General features: G+C 43.1%; 1 protein-coding gene across 1 annotated transcript in view; it reads right to left on the bottom strand.

Annotated features, from left to right (window-relative positions):
- PCSK5 (proprotein convertase subtilisin/kexin type 5) overlaps positions 1–12,498 on the bottom strand; it is a 336,435-nt gene that overhangs the window by 202,765 nt on the left and 121,172 nt on the right. The window lies entirely within an intron of this gene.

The following is a 12,498-nucleotide window of genomic DNA, read 5'->3' as shown; positions in this document are numbered from 1 at the left end:
CCCATTTCTACCAGATTTGTTGCCTAAAACATTTTCCTTATAACATTATTGTGCATGAAAATGTCTAGAGCTGGCCATGCACCTCGGTTATTTAAATACTTCAGCTTAAAATTCAAGATGTTCTATGATATAGCCCCATTCTACTTGCAAAGCAAGCTTCTCCCCAAAATGTTTACTTTAGAAAGGCCATTCTTCTACACTGTTGGTGGGAATGTAAACTGGTGCAGCTCCTCTGGAAAACAGTGTGGAGGTTCCTCAGGAAACTAACAAGAGAACTCCCCTATGACCCAGCAATAGCACTGCTAGGAATTTACCCAAGGGATACAGGAGTCCTGATGTATAGGGGCACATGGACCCCAATGTTCATAGCAGCACTCTCAACAATAGCCAAAACATGGAAAGAGCCTAAGTGTCCATCAACGGATGAATGGATCAAAAAGATGTGGTTTATCTATACGATGGAATACTACATGGCAATGAGAAAGAATGAAATCTGGCCATGTGTAGCAACATGGATGGACCTTGAGGGTGTTACGCTGAGCGTAGAGAAGGACAGATACCATATGTTTGCACGTATAGGAGGATTAGGAGGAACTTAACGGAAGACTGTGGGGGAGAAGAAGGGGGGAAACAGTGGGGGAGGGGGAGAGAGGCAAACCATGAGAGACTCTTGAATGCTGAGAACAAACTGAGGACTGATGCATATGGGGGGGAGGGGTTGGGGAGATGGGTGTGGAGGAGGGCACTTGTGGGGATGAGCACTGGGTGCTATATGGAAACCAACTTGACAATAAACTATTTGTTTAAAAAAAAAAAAAGGTCATTCCTTTACAGTTCCCAATCCTATCTTGCTCTTTCTGCCTGACTGCAAGGTCTCATGTTGAGACATTGGCCTGGAGTTCCCTCCCGCCTCCACTCCGCACAGTCACATTCTACCCCTGAGTTCCGGAAGGCCTAGCTCATCTGTCTTCTCCATCTTGAAATATCTTCTGACCAATAGAAGTCAGGGGACATTTACTGAAATTTAGCCATCTGTCATGCACTTTTCTCTTTTCTAGTCCTATAATTCTAATAAATTTGTCAATCCATCTTCTGCCCATTTAGCCGTCCAGCCATCTGCCCACACATCCATGCATCCATCCAACATTTGAGTGTCTTCTATATGCCAGGCACTATATTACTCTCAGTGCACTTTTTAATTATGTGCCATTAATTGAATCACTAATTAATTCCATCATGTCTTTGCTGAAATACATTATAAACTGCTTGATGGCAGGAACAAGGGCTTAAATTTCTTCATACGATTCATGGCTTTAGCAGAGTTTTGCACATATGGGAGAAAAAAGAAATGATTGCCCATCAAAAGGGGGAATTGTGTGAGGATTCAGAAATACTGCTCTATTTTTGCTATTTGCTAATTACATCATTCTTGGCCAACAAGATAAAATGTCTAACTCACAATTTTCGTGTTTGGGGATATTATTGTCTAGCCTATCACCATCACTAAGTTAATGAAGCCTTGTTATGTGTCGCACGTGAGAAAATCTTTGTCAAGACCTGCACAAATGTAAGGGCTCATTATTATTATATCAGGTCCTCAGCCAGACAGGACATACTGACTAAAACTGAATAAACCTATTTAGGTATAGCAAGGATATATGTAGGACTCTTATATGTGGATTTTTGCAACACCTATTATAAATGATTTTTCCATGACTGAAAAGAAATGCATGTCCATTGTAAAAACTTGTACATACATCCAGAAAAGAATGAAGAAAGCAAAACTCATCAGGAACCTCATTACAAATTGGTAACTGCATATTAACAGGGCTGTATCAACAACTCTGTATATTTCGTTTTAGTTACACGACATGATGCGAGGCGACTTCACCTCCTTAGTTAAAAAAGACAGTGATCCACGTGTTATGGTAGAAATGTCAAGTTTGGGCTTAAGTAAATCAAATCATAGAGATCTTTTTGTTAAAGTTCAGGTAAATTCTAGGTTATCACTTATCACTTAACCATTGATATGAGCAATTGTCTGTATCGCCATCAACATTCTTTTATTAATTTACCTTTTTGAGAGAAAGACAGGGTGAGTGGGGGAGAGGGGCAGAGAGAGGGAGGGGTGTGGGAGAGAGGGGGAGAGGGAGGAAGGGAGGGAGGGAGGGAGAGAGAGAGAGAGAGAGAATGAATCTAGAATGGGCTCTATGCTCAGCATGGAGACTGAATGGGGTCCGATCCCACGACCCTGACATCATAACCTGAGCTGAAATCAAGAGTCAGATGCTCAACCAAATGAGCCCACCCAGCCTCCCCATGAACATTCTAAGGTATTTTTCCCCCTAGAGGAACTGAAATTACTGCCATATATGCTCTACTATGCCAGGCCCTCTAACTCTGCATGGCACCCAAGTGTCCCTCCACTTGTTTCAGCTGGTTTTCAACCAGTGCAACCTATCATTTTATCCCTGTTTAGGGAAATAAGATGGAAAAATTGGATTAGTAGGTGGAGGCAGGAGAAGAGGGTGGGTGGGACCTCAGGAAGGGCAAGGCTAGGGCTGCCTGGCCTCTAGCTCGGCCGCCCCACCCGCATCCCAATAACTGTCAACCTAACAACCGCAACCATTGCATGTATTTGTCCCCAATCATGATACGTAGCCTAAAAAAAAAAAAAGAACATACATTTGTATCTTTTTATGGGGGGTGGTGCTGTTGGCAATATATCAACTCCATGTATTCTGATTGGAAGGTTTTGGTAAATACTAACGAGAAAATAATGACACAGTATGAATGTGTTAAGCAGATAAACTCTTTTGAAACATGGTGTCCACCAGGGAAATAGCTGTTAAGTGGTTTGGAAGCATTAATATTCTTTTAAAGATATAATCATAATTGAGTCTTTCTTTTTGGTGACTATCTGGGTGAAATGATCTTGGCACCCCACTCTTACCGTGATGGATTATAGTAAATAGGAACACTGTCTAGCAGCTACAGAGCGCCTAGCTTAGAGGAAAGCTTCTGAACATACTTGTGCAGCGAATGAATGCAACTGATGGGAGACATTTCATCTAATTCATCAAACGGCATAAAGTGTTTACGTGAGACATTTAAGAGGAACCGGGAAGTCTGTTCTTTCTACTACAGACTTCTGTAAAGACTTCAACATCCTCAATTTTTTCAAGTAGAGAGCCAACATTCACTTTAAAAATTATGATTACAGCACACATCCAACGCAAACAGCTAATTGCACTATGGGCTACCTAAATGGGCTTTATTTATGCACATTTCTCATGCCAAGCTCAGAGTAAGACCTGAGCCTAAAAGTCGCTCTATGATGCTCAGGTAGAGCCCTCTCTGTGCAAGCCATGTGCAAAAGGCAGGAGTCTATGAAGTTAGATACTCTAACGGTGTGAGGAGGAATCTAAGCAATTCAAACGGAAATCTTTCATTTCTATGAGTGTGGGCAGCAAGCATTCAATTCATAGTCTGAACGTTAATTAGGATTCAAAAATCAATACTTAGAAAGGTATCAAGGGACCAAAGCATGTTTACAGAGTAATTAAAGATCTTGAGGCACAGTAATTGAGGTTGATTTCAGAAAGTAGAATGACGTCGGGCAACCTTAAGGAAGGGAAGCTGAGATACTCGAATAACTCTATTGGCCTCATGTGGTGGCATGACTTCACGCAGATAAGCTGGGAAAGGGGGAACTGTCTTGTGCTAGAAGTATAACTAGTTTTTATTCTGAGTCATCTGAAGGCTTCCCTGCTTGGACCAGGGAAATAGATAATGTTCTTCCACAGGTGTATTTCCACTCTCTGAGGAGACCAGAAGTGCTGAGGGAAGCTAATCGTTCAGCACGTAAGTAAATGATTGCATAGTTGGGAAGCAGAGACAGTTAACTTAAGCAACATTCTAGCTAGGAGAGCTTACTAACTCAATTCTAGTGAAAAGCTAGAGAGCTCAGCAGGGAAAAAAAATAATTTAGAAGTTCCTGAGCATAGGAAGCTATAAGCAGGGAAATGTGGTATACTTTCATCTCTTTTAGCAGAGTATCCTTGCTGCAGCCAGCTCTCTTATTTTATTTTTTAAAGGTTTGTTTTTGAGAGAGAGAGGGAAAGAGAGAGAGAGAAAGAGAAAGGGTGCACGTGTGCCCATACAAGTCCAGGAGGAGCAGAGAGAGAGTGGGACAGAGGATATGAAGTGGGGTCTGTGCGGACAAAACAGAGCCTGACGCAGGGCTCGAACTCATGAACTATGAGCTCATGCATAGAATCACCCAGGTGTTCTAAAGCCAGCTATTTTAAGTCATTTTGTATGTGTGTGTGTGTGTGTGTGTGTGTGTGTATGTGTGACATCACACTGAATAGGAAGTCAGTATAAGTTCATGATGATTCTTTTTTAAAAAAATTTTTTGTAATGTTTATTCATTTTTGAGAGACAAAGCATGAGCAGGGGAGGGGCAGAGAGAGAGGGAGACACAGAATCTGAAGCAGGCTCCAGGCTCTGAGCTGACAGCTCAGAGCCCGAGGCAGGGCTTGAACCCACAAACTATGAGATCATGACCTGAGCTGAAGTCAAGACACTTAACCGACTGAGCCACCCAGGCACCCCAGTTCATGATGATTCTAAAATAACTATTAGTAAAGCACTCTTGATACAATAAAGGACTTGGTTGGTTTTTTGTTTAAGTTTTTGAGCTGTCACATGTTTTAATACCAATAATCGATTAATTAGAGGCTGTGCAGGCATCTTGGTTTTACATCTGAATTTGTTACCATGCATACAATCACCAATTTATGATACATGGTTGATAAATCAGGTTCCATTATTTGATGATCAGAAAGGGTCAGTTTCAATACATGCAAGTAATTTATCCGATTAGCTACTGTATCATGCACGGGGTTGTGAGGCACCTACTATACAGTCACCTCGGTGAAGATCCAAAGGAAACAGAAAATGATATGTGTTCTTAGGCAGGGGTGAGATAAGAATAACTTAATGATTTCACCAGGAAACAATTAAAGAGCACTCACTGTGTTAAGAAATCTGCACAAAAGACAACAGATATGAAGGAACCTAATAGAGCCTGGTGCACAGAAAGTGCTCACTAAATCTGAGCTGAAATGTGCAGTCAGGTAAGAAGACTCGAGAGGGGAAAGTGGTATTTGGATCGTGCCCTGATGTGTGCCAAGTTTCCAATGAGGTGGGGATACAGGGAGGGCATTCCAGGGGCTGGGACGCAGTCTCCTGGTTAAATAATCACCAGGTCTGCATGGAGGAAGCCAGCAGCCCTCAAGTGGGCGGTGTGTGGGGTGAGTGGTCAGGAGAGGATGGGCATTAGTGGTAAACATGGCAGGAAATAAGGGGGTTAGAACAGACGGCCGCAGAGCTGAGTCCAACCGCGATTGCGGTGTCTTCCATCAATCAGCCTGTTGCTATTCTCATCTACCTGGAAGTAGACCACCAGACTAAAAGGCAGTTATGCAAATTCCCGCCTGGTGCGGGGGGGGGGGGGGGGGAAGAGCACACGTCTGAACTCTGTGGGGAGAGACCCCGACCCAAGATCAAAGCAGTGCTGCAGCTGTTGGAGGCCTCGCACCTTTGGGTTCTTTGATCCTCGATGCCCTGAACCACCTGCGCCTCCCGCCACCACAGCGCCACCGTTAATCAAACCAAGCCAAATGCGTGCAAGCGGAGGAGGGGGTGGAACAGGAGAGGGCCCGGGACACGTTCCTTAGGTCACCATTTACTGCCCTTTTCAAGTAAAAATAAACAGCTAAATAGGAAAACCAAATGTAAGTCCACAAGGATGAGAACGTGGAAAGTAATGGTTCCCAATCTCCCTGTGTCAGCATTTCTGCACCTAGAGATCTCTGACGGCGGGAAGGACGGTGCTCCCAGAATTACCCATCTCCTCCCTTTTCTGAGTCCCTTTCTCTGACATCAATCCCTTGCTCAGGTACCCTTTTAGATTTCAGCCTGAAAGGCACATGGGCTTCTCAGAAAATCAGGACAGTTACAGTGCTTTCTTCTGCCGCCTGGGGCAACATGCAGACTCCCCCGGGGGCAGGGAAATGGAGCCAAGGCCTGCCTTATTCGGCATGGGTTGTTTTTATTTTCCCCTCACTCTTCCTAAAATCTCCGGCTCTACTAGCAGCTCCAGCCAGATCCAAACACGCCAGCCATCACCGGTGCTACGGAGGACTTGCATGTGCAAAGCTTCCAGACGCTGGTACCTGGCTGACTGTGGGGTCTGCAAAGCAAAGCCCCCTTCGGGATGGGTTTGGTCAGCGGCTGCGGGTCGTCTGGCAGACTCATCATTACAGAGACGGAGCAAGAAGAGTTTAGGAAAACACTGCCACGCTCTTCCCCATGAACCATGAACTTCATTACATAGGGCTGTGTATGCCCACAATTCATTATGTATGCATATGTAAGAATATGTATTTATTAAAAATTTTTTTTAATTTACAGAGTTAAGATAAGGAGATATGCCAGCCTTCTCTCAAGGGCTTCAATTTTAAGAAAAGAAAAAAAAAAGTCAAATGATATTCTTTTCTCTGGCTCTTCCTCTTTTATTTGTTTCCAACATGGTTATAATAATAAGCAAGTAATTTGCTTAAGGTAATTGACTAGTATTTCTTGAATGGAGGTAGGAAAACATCTTATCAGCCTGGGGAAAGCTAGCTAAGTATCCCAGGGTCTATGCAGATCACAGCGGCACTTGCTTTTAGGAAGCTAAGGATTGTTTGGACAGAGATGACAACAAGATCAAAGATATACTACCAGGGTCTTTGGATAAAAGCTGACTGAAGATTAGATGGACCATGTATCAGCTCACCAGCCTTGATCTCGGCGTGTAACTTGAGCAAACAATTCCCAGGCAGGGATCTTGATGAACCAGCGGGCAAAATTCTTATTTGAGAATCATTTACATATCGTTTTTAGGCAACTCTTCATTTCATTTTCCTTTATGTTTGCTCTGTCCTTAAATTCTCATAAAGGAAACAAACAGAAAATCCTGATTGATGTTGATTTCCAGGGAGTGTGTTTTAACATATAGCGGTTAATAGCGGTTGCGAAGACATGGCTATTTCATCCTTGGCTCACTAGAGAGGGAGCCATTCCTCACAGATGGTCGCAAAACATGCAGGGTGACAACAAAGAAGAAATTATTCCTTCCAACTGGTAACGTCACCATCTCATTGGGAAGAAAGCTAACATGTATCCTTCTAAGTTTCAAGTACTATGTAAGGCTTCTCATGAACTTTCCTTTTCATTTGCATAAAACTCAAATAATTTTTAAGCTTAAGGGACAATAATAAGGACATTTCTGCAAACTTTCACAGGCCATTAATGAGGACTGTGTATTCTCTTAGAAGATAAAGACCTGAGACGGTTCTTAAATCCTTGAGTAAGATTTGAATTTGTGGAGGTATATTTGGGGCTAAGAAATGAGACCAGGATATTTGGAATGGTAGCTTCCTCAAGAAAGCCGAGCGGGCCTGGAATCCATGGATGGATTTCCTCCTGAGACAGTGAGTGGCCAGTGATCAAGGAAATGATATGATTTAATAGACAGTCCAGAAGGAATGATCTGGCATTGGTATACAGGGTATAAAAGGGTAGAAGAAGAAAGCAGGGAACTGGTTATTCCAATGGCACAAGCACAAGGTTCATAAACCGGGTTATGGACATGGTTAATGAGACGAGAGGTCAGATAAGGAGGGCGCAATGGAATTTGACAACTCACACAACGTGGGAGATGGAAGAGAGGAGAGGAGAGGGAAGAGCCAAAGTGAACATGGGGATCTAGAGAAGGCTACCCCCCTGGTGACAGAGGTTTTGTAAAACATGACTGACAGATTCTGTTTTAAGAGTTTTGAGTGTGAAATGACATGAGGGGGAGCCCTGTGGAGAGACTTGAGGTTGGAAATGGATGAAGACGACGTTGAGGACGCAGAACTGAAAAATCAGTAATAAGCAGGTGATAGTTGTAATTGAAAGAAAGGCAGAGGGGCGCCTGGGTGGCTCAGTCGGTTAAGCGTCCGACTTCGGCTCAGGGCCATGATCTCACGGTTCGTGGGTTTGAGCCCCGCGTCGGGCTCTGTGCTGACAGCTCAGAGCCTGGAGACTGTTTCAGATTCTGTGTCTCCCTCTCTCTCTGACCCTCCCCTGCTCACGCTGTCTCTCTCTGCTTCTCAAAAATAAACAAGCATTAAAAAAAAAAAAAAAGAAAGGCAGAGATGTAGGGAAGAGCACTGAGGAATTGCAAGGCGGTGAGAGGGACGGAGGTGGGGAGGGGGCCGGAGAGGAGCGCTCCCCCCAGAACTCTCAAAGCAACATATCTTAAGGACTGGCTAAGGCGGAGGAAGGGAGAGAAAGGAATCACTAAAGTGTCGGAGAACATGAGCTCTAGTTTTTCATCACAAAAGGCAAGGGAAGACAGATCTGGACTGGGTAGATCAAAAGCATGAAATACTAAAGAAAAAAACAAAAAGCTTCTGATTTGGCAAGCAGGAGGGGTTGAAAGTCTCAGAGTAATTTCACTTCAAAGGTGTAAGTGGAAACAAGATTGCAGAGAATTACAGAAGGGCTGAACAGTAAGGAAACGGAAGTGGCTAATTCAGCCTTGCTGGCAATTTTCAGTTGTATAAGGGAGGATCGAACTAAGGCAATAGGGATAATGGAAACTTCTTTCCCCCTCCAAGTCGGGGAGATGTAAAGTTTGAAAACCACGGGTCATGGTCCAGCGGACAGAAAGGAGAATCAGTGTCATGGGGTGCAAAGGGCCAAGCGATTGACAAGGGATGAGATTTTTTTAAAAATTTTGATTTTAATTAATTTTTTTAGGGGATCAGATGTTTTGAGGGCACCTTTCAAATCTGGAATTCCCTGTCCGAACTACAGAAAAAGAACTGATTTGAGACTTTATCTTTTCATTTCTTCTAAGGATGGTGCTTGATTAGCACCACTTACGTGCAAAAGAAAAGAAGGTAATTCACTACAGGCAGAAGAGGTCAGTGGTTTCCAGACTTGATATGATCATCAGAATCACCCAGAGGACACGCAAAGGCTAGTTCGGGCTTACTGACTAGTAGTTTTAACAGAAGTCCCAATATCAAGCACGTACACAACTCAGCACCATAAACACTTGAACAACCTGATTAAAAAATGAACAGAGGACCTGAAGAGACATTTTTCCAAAGAAGACATCCAGATGGGCAGCGGACACATGGAAAGATGCTTAACATCACTCATGATTAGGGAAATGCAAAACAAAACCACAATGAGATATCATCTCCCACTTGTCAGAACGGCCGAAATGAAAAAGGCAGGAAGTGACAGGCATTGGTGAGGATGTGCAGAACGAGGAACCCAGTGCACTAGTGGGAGGGCTGGAAACTGGTGCAGCCACTGTGGAAAACAGTGTGGAGGTACCTAAGGAAATGTAAAAACAGAAGTAATACCTGATGCAGTCATTCCAATAGTGTGGATTTACCCAGAGAAAGCAAAAACATCCATTTGAAAATATATATGCAACCCTATGTTTACTGCAGCAATATTTACAATAGCTAAGATATGGGAGCAACCCAAGTGTCCAGTGATAGATGAATGGGTAAGGAAGATGTGGTGTACACACACACACGAATATTGCACAGCCATAAAAAGGTGAGATCTTGCCATTTGTGACAACATGGATGGATCTCATGGGTATTATGCTAAGTGAAATAAATCAGACTGAGAAAGATAACTATGATATAGTTTCACTCATAGGTAGAATCTAAAAAAAAACAAACGTATGAACAAACTAAAAGTGGAATCAGAACTGATAGCTACCCGAGAGGGGGTGGAGGGATGGGCAAAGAGGGTGAGGGAGAGTCGGAGACACAGGCTTCCGGTTACGGAATCAGTCCTGGGAACAAAGGGCACCGTGTAGGGAATACGGTCAGTGATACTGTCATCCTGGACGGTGACAGATACACTAGTGGTGCACATAGTGTCATGTAGAGAGATGTTGAATCACTATATGTGAAACTATATCAACTATACTTAAATAAATTTAAAAAAAACACCTATGAAATTATTGGCCAGAATTTGCCTTTCTGACAAATGCTGATATTGTTGGTCCAGGGATTCCCACCTTGAGAACCACTTCCTGAGGGTAAGAGAGCTGACATCTCTCCTGGAACCCCAACTGATAAAGCCTGGCTACTTAGGCTAATGTCTCCAACATGGCGCCTGAGTCTCTAGAGGCAAGATTCCTAAAGCCCTTCCCTCATGCCAGTAACATAAGACATGAAAGTTGGCTATACAGTACATTATGCTAATATCTTTTCGTATGGAGTAGCACACACATTTCTGCTTTCCTTTTAAGGATATTTCAGAAAAGGATGCTTGGGTGGCTCAGTTGGTCAAGCATCTGACTCTTGACTAATCAGCTCAGGTCATGATCTCACGGGTTGGTGGGTTTGAGCCCTGCATCAGGCTCTCTGCTGATGGCAGGGAGCCTTCTTGGGATTCTCTACCCGCCACCCCCCACCCCTCCCTTGCTTATGCTCTCCTGCTCTCTCTCAAAACAAATAAATAAGCATTAAAAATATATTTTAGAAAGAGAAGGTCTCCTAATTTACCTATAGTTTTCCCTCACTGACCAAGCACAGTCGTTGTTAGGAGAAAATCAGGGTTTGAGTTGAGATACATAATCAAGCTCAGTTACAATGCTGAAAAATAGGAAATGCACTGAAGGATCTATTTAATGTATTTAAGTGTATCTATTTTATCTAATCCTACTGTCCCTACAGTTGAAGTGCATTAAATGTATCAAGCATGTGTCCCCAAAAAGATGCCCAGAAGAAATTTTATATGGGAGGTAAAAATAGTATCTTACATACACATGTTACTATGTATTAGCTAATGAAATCTTTACAACAATCCTATTGGCACAATAGTATTATTCGTATCTTACAGCTGAAAAAATAAGGCGCATAAACCTTAAAAGAACTTGCCCAAAGTCACAAGGACTCAATCCCAACTGTTCAGAATCCCTTTGGGTCATGTATGTATCCACTGATTACTGGTGTCTCAAAGACACACAGTCTTTATTTTAGCTAATTTCTCACATTAGTCCTAGTCCTCAGAATAACGGGGTGGCAAAGGGGGTGGAAATATTTCAAAAATCCATTTATATATCACAAACGAACCCTGGAACATGTTTCTCCTCTTTGCCTTTTGTAAATCAGCTGCATAAAAATGGCGCTCTTCTTCAAAGCTCATTAAAATATCTTTTGGAGAAAATGATATATGGGGGGCATGGACGGAAAGCTAGCATCTGGCCCATAACCCTTTCTCCTATTGCTGCGATTGACCTTCTTCAGTCATTTCTATCAGGGGTTTTCTCTGAGTGTGAAGACACTATTAATATGGAAAAGATACTTTATTTTATATTCAAGCCTACACCATTTTTTAAAAAGAATTAGAGCTAAGCAGGCATGTACGGGTGGAAGAAGGCATTGAGTGGCAAAGAACAACTTCCTGTTTGTTAACATCCAGCAGTGATCACGACACCCTCATTTTCTGGCTCTTTCAGAGATGACTCTGGCAACTTCAGGATGCATTACGGCTTCTGGTATAGGACCATAAAACAAAGCCTGCTGAAGCCATGATTGGGATGTGTGATCGAAGTTTAATTGCTTTGCAGTGCCCGAGGCCAGCGAGATGTGAACACGTGTAAAAAGTCTGAGTGGAGATTTTAAGGAAATAAAAAAGTCTGGATCTATTTATTTCACAGAGAATGTCTCCAGATGGATTCTGCAAAGTGATCGCCGGGCACGTAACTGTACCTTGCCAGACGCAGTGCCCTCGGGAAGTTAAGCGTAGAACTAGGGCAGGATTCATTTTCAGGATTTCCCTTTGAATCTTTGGGTCTGGCTTATACTGTAGGCACTGGCACCAACATAAAGATCTCTCTGGAGGGAATAAAAGGCTGCGCTACGCCATCTTTACTAAAACTGTACTTTAAAAAGATTCATCAGATGGCCCTGTTTTCTTGTTCATTTGGGCCCTTTCTTTTCTTTATGTTTATTCACTTATTTTAAGAGAGAGAGAGAGAGAGAGAGAGAGAGCAAGCACACACACACAAGCAGGGGAGGGGCAGAGACAGAGGGCGACACGGAATCCGAAGCAGTCTCCAGGCACTGAGCTGTCAGCACAGAGCCGTGAGATGGTGACCTGAGCTGAAGTCAGAAGCTTAACCAACTGAGCCACCCAGGCACCCCTTCCTTTCATATTTAAGGCTCTATTCCATAGACAGTAGGAAAGGTGGTCCGTTGGGAGTACCTTGCCAGGACAGCTTGATGATCGTCCCAGAAGCTTCAAATAAAGCCTTTTACCACTGCTTTATGTCTGTGCTCAGGCATCCGGCATAGACCAATACTTACGAGGACTCTTTTTTTTTTTTAAATATTTTTTTATTTATTTCTAGGAGAGAGA

Source organism: Hyaena hyaena, unplaced genomic scaffold, assembly GCF_003009895.1.
Source record: "Hyaena hyaena isolate Hyena2069 unplaced genomic scaffold, ASM300989v1 scaffold_206, whole genome shotgun sequence".
Taxonomy (NCBI): Eukaryota; Metazoa; Chordata; class Mammalia; order Carnivora; family Hyaenidae; genus Hyaena; species Hyaena hyaena.
The sequence above is the reverse complement of the archived record's forward strand: the minus strand, read 5'-3'. Positions and strand labels throughout refer to the sequence as shown.